This window comes from Alosa alosa, chromosome 12 (assembly GCF_017589495.1).
Source record: "Alosa alosa isolate M-15738 ecotype Scorff River chromosome 12, AALO_Geno_1.1, whole genome shotgun sequence".
Lineage (NCBI taxonomy): Eukaryota > Metazoa > Chordata > Actinopteri > Clupeiformes > Clupeidae > Alosa > Alosa alosa.
Window position 1 is genome coordinate 11,378,084 of NC_063200.1, and position 7,500 is coordinate 11,385,583.

At 42.0% G+C, this 7,500-nt stretch overlaps 1 protein-coding gene across 8 annotated transcripts in view; it reads left to right on the plus strand.

The window, feature by feature from the left end:
* LOC125304374 (cAMP-specific 3',5'-cyclic phosphodiesterase 4D-like) overlaps positions 1–7,500 on the plus strand; it is a 69,495-nt gene that overhangs the window by 42,153 nt on the left and 19,842 nt on the right. The window lies entirely within an intron of this gene.

Below are 7,500 nucleotides of genomic sequence, written 5' to 3' on the forward strand. Positions count from 1 at the left end.
ATGTCAGGGCACCAAGGCCAAAGTAAACTATACAGTAGTAGGCTATAAAAATGATCAAAGTGTTATTTAGCCTATTCACTGCAGTAGACCTGCATCACTGTATGAAACATTACAAAAACATGAAACATGACATATTACATAGAACTGTAAATCATCTGATCATCTAATATTTACAGGTATCTAGGCTATATATAACATTTATTTTATATTTGGCCTGTTATAAAATCATGTATTGAACAATTTAACCACAGCTCAGCTTTAAGAAACTCAAATAGCCTAGACGCATGCTTAGCATTTTGTGCTCATTAGGCTAAGGCTACTTTCACAAACTCAGTCAGCTGTCCTCTGATTTACCAATATCTAGGCGATATTTGTAACATTTGTTTTGTATTTGGTTATGAAATCATGTGGAACAATTTAAACACATAGTAAAACTTAAAGCCCAAATTTGGAGACATCCATGCATGTCGAAATTTACTGTAAATTCAAAACTGGATTACTCTGGAACGGCTAACTGTACAGGGGACTGCTTACACCTTTGTGTTCAGTAAGGTATGCTGTTTATTCTGATATTGGTTTGTTGTGTGTTAAAAAGAAGGGTTAAGTGGAAGTATTCCACCGAGATGAATAGGTTGGGAGATCATGGGACGCTAAAACCTTCAGTAGAATGTATGATTAAATTGAATTATATTATTTACTTTTCATGAACCGTTTAACTATCGGGTAACATCGTTTAAAAGCTGAGAAAAAGCTCTTTCATGTGATACTTGTGATGTCTGTGTGATGAATAGGCTACTTACATGGTAGTTCAACTGAGATGAATGGGTGAATTTGGGCGACTTTCTTTCTTGTGCTGTCACTGTCTCCACTGCGTAAAAGACTAAGTTAATTTTGCTGTGAATGCTAAGATTATTTTGACAGGCCACAGGCTAAATAAAAATCGCTATTGGTAGGATGCAAAGCATAATATTGAAAGAAGGGGGCACCAAGGCCACCGTGGGCCTGTAAACCTCTGATTTTCAAAGGGGCCTCCCGCGCCAACATAAGAGGCAACAACGTGGCGTGTCCATGGAAATTCCTACCCTGCTTGTGAGTATGGGAGTATTTTGTGATAGTGTTGAAGGGACTACTCTATGATTGCTTGTAAGTATGGGACTATTTTGTGATCGTGGTTATGGGAATGTGTGATTGTTAGTAAAGGACTATCGGTACTGTGTTTTATGAGTATGGAACTGTTCTGTTATTGTTTTTTGAGTGTGGAACCATCTTGTGGTTGCAGTTACGGGATTACTTTGAGATTGTGAGTATAGGGGACTGTATTATCACTGTGAAAATGGGAACTGAATGTGTGTGTGTGTGTGTGTGTGTGTGTGTTGTCACTGTGAGAATGGGAACTGAGTGGCACTACTTTATGAGTATGTATGTGATTATGAGTATGGTGATATTCTGTTATTGTTTATGAGTATGTATGTGATTATGAGTATGGTGATGATATTCTGTTATTGAGTATGGGGCTCCTGTCAGTATTTGGGTGAGTCCATACACACGCAGCCTCACATGCATGCATGCACAGACACACACACACACGCATACACACACGCTCACATGCACACACACACCCACGCGCACACACACAATCTTATTCTTTCATTCACTCCAACACAAACACACACACACACACACACAATCTTTCTCTTTCATTCACTCCAACACAAACACACACACACACACAATCTTTCTCTTTCATACACACACAAAGAGAACTCAAGCAATCTGGTTCCATGTGTGAATCCCTCCTGTAGATCAAGGCCAAGGTCGCCTCTCCCCACTTCTTCAACGCCTTTATAAATAAACTCCCGTGAGACGTGAGTCTCCACCCAGTGGACCAATCACACGCCTTCCACACAACTACTGGCCAATCACACGCCTTCCACACAACTAATAATTTTAGTATTTCTGACTGTGTGAGAGCATCTTACACTGACATTCAACACACCTTCACAGACCCCACCTGACATTCAACACACCTTCACAGTAGCTGTGACAGGTTTATGTTGTAGGTGTGTGTGTGTGTGTGTGTGTTCCCGATAAATGTGTGCGTATGTAGCTGAGACAGGTTTGAGTTGTAGGTGTGTGTGTGTGTGTGTGTGTATGTGTGTTCCCGATAAATGTGTGCGAATGTAGCTGAGACAGGTTTGTGTTGTAGGTGTGTGTGTGTGTGTGTGTGTGTGTGTGTTCCTGATAAATGTGTGCATATTTAGCTGAGATAGGTTTGTGTTGTAGTTGTGTGTGTGTGTGTGTGTGTCTGTGTGTGTGTGTGTGTGTGTGTGTGTGTGTGTGTGTGTGTGTGTGTGTGTGTGTGTATGTGTGTATGTGTGTGTGTGTGTGTTCCTGATAAACGTGTGCATATGTAGCTGAGGCAGGTTTGTGTTGTAGGTGTGTGTGTGTGTGTTGGCATATGGGTGTGCCTTATGTGTCATGTGTGTTATGTGCCTGCAGTGCTGGTATTTTAGTGGTGTAGTGGTGTAATTTTAGTATTTCTGACTGTGGACGAGTCATGTGGGATGCCGAGTAAGATGGCTGCTCAGTAGAAGTTGTCCTAAAGCCCACTAACTAAATCAAATTAATCCGATCATTTATCCATACTATTTCAAAGTTAAATATCTTGTTACCGAACCCTCAACTACGTGAGACAATTAATCTGCTGGAATATGGCTACATCTTCAAAATATTTCAAGAATACAAGAGTATTTCTGACTGTGTGGAGAGCAACACTGATATTCAACATATTATTTCAACACACCTTCACAGTTATTGGGTGTGTGTGTGTGCTGAGTGTGTGTGGTGTGTGTGTGTGTGTGTGTGTGTGTGTTCCATAAATGTGCGTGATGTAGCTGAGACAGGTTTGTTAGGTTAGTGTGTGTGTGTGTTCCTGATAAACGTGTGCATATTTAGCTGAGATAGGTTTGTTGTGTGTGTGTGTGTGTGTGTGTGTGTGTGTGTGTGTGTGTGTGTGTGTGTGTGTGTGTGCATGTGTGTGTGTGTGTTCCTGATAAACGTGTGCATATGTAGCTGAGAGCAGGTTTTGTGTTGTAGGTGTGTGTGTGTGATGTTTAGCATATGGGTGTACTTATATTGTCATATTATTGTTATGTGCCTGCAGTGCTAGTATTTTAGTGGTGTAGTGAATTTGGTACAGTATTTCTGACTGTGGGCCGAGTCATGTGGGATGCGAAGTAAAGATGGCTGCTCAGTAGAAGAAGTTGTCCTAAAAAACCCACTAACTAAATCAAATAATCGATCATTTATCCATACTATTTCAAAGTTAAATATCTTGTTACCCAGAACCCTCAACTTCATTGAGACAATTAATCTGCTGGAATATGGCTACATCTTCAAAATATTTCAAGAATACAAGAGTATTTCTGACTGTGTGAGAGCACCTTACACTGACATTCAACACACCTTCACAGACCCCACCTGACATTCAACACACCTTCACAGTAGCTGTGACAGGTTGTAGGTGTGTGTGTGTGTGTGTGTGTGTGTGTGTGTGTGTGTGTGTGTGTGTGTGTGTGTTCCCGATAAATGTGTGCGTATGTAGCTGAGACAGGTTTGTGTTGTAGGTGTGTGTGTGTGTGTGTGTTCCTGATAAACGTGTGCATATTTAGCTGAGATAGGTTTGTTGTGTGTGTGTGTGTGTGTGTGTGTGTGTGTGTGTGTGTGTGTGTGTGTGTGTGTGTGTGCATGTGTGTGTGTGTGTTCCTGATAAACGTGTGCATATGTAGCTGAGGCAGGTTTGTGTCGGAGGTGTCCATAAGGCTTTACGTCACTCAGGGACTCCCTAAAATCCCAGACGGATATTCTACGTATGTGAGGTGGTGGATTACACACACACACACCTACCATACTCCACACAGAAGCAGCAACTGGAGGTCTGTGCCAAGCATGGCTTCTGCGTGCAAAAAGTGCGTCACAGAGCTAATCTCTCCCTGAGCTTCACACACATGGCAGGGAACTAGGGCTGGGACAACACGTCGACGTCGACGCAAAACGTGCGCAAAATTACGTCGACGCAAAATATGCGTGTCGATTCGTTAAGCACAATGTGTTACGCATTCCCATACGTTGACTAATCTGTGGCTGGGGGGGCACGAAATCATTGAGCTGTGCTTTTTTCCGCCACACAACACCCTTTCCTTATAAGCCACTCTCTCTTGTAGCTTGAGCCGTTGCCTCTCCCTCTGCATGTGCATTTAACAAAATATTCACGATTGTTGTTGCCACATAGAAGAATTGCATAGAACACAGCAGGCTAAATTGCTATTAAATCCGCTTAGCATCATGACCATGCTGCACAATTTTTTTCAAAACTGTTGCATTAAAGTTAACTCTGCTAAGGTCTCATCACAACATAGTACATTGAGGGAGACCAAACTAAGATAATTATGCAATCAAAGCAGTATCTCAAAGCTAACGTTAAGAATACTGTTGGGATGTCAAGTTTAGCATGCTTACTTCCAAGGATACAAGGATACAAAGGAAGTTTATTGTCACATGCATATAGTTACTGGAGTAAGTAAAAATGCAGTGAAATTATGTCTGGTGTCAACCTATTTGTGCACATTAATGGGGGAAAGAGTGCAGTAGAAAAGGGGTTTAGTAGATTAAGTGGCAAGGGAGCTGCATAAAAAGGTGGGGGAGGATTGGGATTGGGTGGGGGCACCAACAAAACACCAAAACAACAGGGGGCAAGGAAAAACTCCCTTACCAAGGAAAGAAACCTTGGCAGATCCACTACTCAAGGGCTAACAACCAGGGTCTTGGTGTGTGTGTGTTGGGGGATGACAGGGGAATGGGATAGTGTGTGCTGTGTATGTGGGGAGAGGGCAGTGTGCAATATGTGTGTTGGGGAAGCTTCCTCATGAGACAATGTGCTGTGTGTTGGGGGCAGTGTGCTGTAAGTATGTTGGGGATGTGTGTTGGAGAAGCTTCCTGATGAAATAATGTGCTATGTATGTAGGGGCAGGGACTTACTATTGCAAGCAGAGTACTGTATGTATGATGTATGTAGTGATGACAGTGAAGATGTGTGTGTGTGTGTGGTGGGAGGGAGTGGAGCAGTGACTGTGTGTGTGTGTGTGTGTGTGTAGTGTGTAGGTGGGGGCAGTGTGCTGTAAGTATGTAGAGGATGTGTGTTGGAAAGATCCACAAGAACAATGTGCTGTGTATGTAGGGGCAGTGTGCAGCAAGCATGTAGAGGGGAGGCTTACTGTAGCAAGCAGTGTGCTGTATGTATGTGAGGTGATGACAGTGATGATGTAAGTGTGTGTGTTGGGGGTGGGGGTTGGGGGCAGAAAGGCTAGGCAATCAAGGACATGGGTAGATGGATAAATAATAAATAAAAGTTCTATGGAGATGTGCAAAAAAGTTGGAAAAGTCAGATATGTGTGTGTGTGTGTGTGTGTGTGTGTGTGTGTGTTTTTTGGCGTGTGATGAAATAAGAAAATAAATAAAGGTCTGTAGCATAGGGAGAGGGATGTAAAAGTGCTAAAAGTCTTGTAGGTGTGTGTGTGTGTGGGGGGTCATGAGTGCTGAGGATGAATGAGTACAAAAGTCAGTATAGTGTGAGTTCAGAGTTGGGAAATGTTTGAGAGTGCTGAGGAGTGAATGTGTGCAAAGTCAAGAACTTCTCCTGGAGTCTCTCAGATCTGGCTTTGTGACTACATAGCGTCTTCTTGATTTCAGGTTGGTAGGAATAATCCATTGTTAGGATGAGAGTCCTTCAGAATCTTTTGGGCTCTTAGGAATTACTCTTCTGGAATAGATATCTTGTAGAGCAGGAGTTGAGTTCTTATAATGCGTTCAGCTGAAGCACTACTCTCTGCAAGTACTACAATCTCTAACTGTGGAGTTCCCATACCAGGTGATGATGCTACCAGTTAGAACACTCTCAACCGCTGAAGTGTAGAAGGCCTTCATGATGGATGTAGAAACTTTGAATTTCCTTAGCTGGCCGAAGGAAGTAGAGTGGATTGTCTGGACTTTTTCAGAACATATTGAGTGTTAACAGTCCATGTTAAGTCTTCAGTAATGTGGACACCAAGGTATTTAAAAACTTGTGACTCTCTCTACAGGTTGCCCGCTGATCATTAGTGGGGTGTAACTGTAGTTCTGCTGCTACCTTCTGTAATCCACTACCATTTCCTTGGTTTATTGATATTCAGTGTCAAGCTGTGTAGATTGACACCACTGTATACCACCTCATCAACCTGATCCAAGTACAGCTGTTCATTGTTGTTACTAATCAGGCCCAAGATCACTGTGTCATCTGCAAACTTGATGATGGAGGTATGACTACTGTTAGCTTTGCAGTCAAGGGTGTATATGTTGTACAGCAGTGGACTCAAAACACAGCCTTGGGGAACACCAGTGCTGATGGTTAATGAGTCAGATGTCAGACCCCCACTTACATCTGCTTGTCAATTTAAGATTACTCATGTAGGGCTCATTTTATTGACTCTGAATGTTTGCAAAATTCCGATGTAAATGGAAAAGTGTTTTCCAAGACTCAAAGTGTTTGTCCCAAGGAGAAGTATGAACCGTTATTTGAACTACGTTATGAATTGCATCCACACATCAGCAGCGTTTTAACTGTGTTAATGTTAATTGCAAAGGATTCCCTCCTGACGTCGTCTTAAAGTGACAGGCACTCAATTAGACCTATACACTACTGAACTGATCTGAATGCTTTACCTCTGACTAAGAATGCATTACTTTGCACTTGTATAGTCTTTATTTTGGAATCTTAAGAGCAATAAACATATATTCCAATGTTAAAGGGAATTCATGTTTTTTCATTCAGATATGTAAATCAACATGTATAAGTTGCTATTAGTCAATTAATGGGGAGATAATCGATAATCGAATCAAATCGAAATTGAATCGGACTGAAAAAATGAATCGTTAGATTCGTTAGAACGGTGCATCCAAAAAATAATCGCTAGATTAATCACTTACTCACTCACTCACACACACACACTCACTCTCAATCACACACACACACTCACACACACACACACACACATACACATACACACACACACACACGCACATACACACAACAAACACATAGGGTATGAATACACTTAAAATGAATACACTTAAAACACTGTTAAATGACCCTCACATGCACGAGTCTGGCAGCTACAGCACTCTCTCACACACACACACACAGACATTTGCTTCTTGGATAGAGCCAGCTAGCTAACACGGTAAATCACAAACACAGTTGATTTGATTCTGTGGATCTGATGTAGCTTATGGGTAGGCCACCTTGACAGCCCACACACACACATGCATGCATACACACAAACACACACACACACACACACACACACACACACAGACATTTGGTTGGTTTGATTGTGTGGATCTGATGTAGCTTATGGGTAGGCCACCTTGACAGCCCCGTGTTGAACACCATGTTGTAAAAAAGTT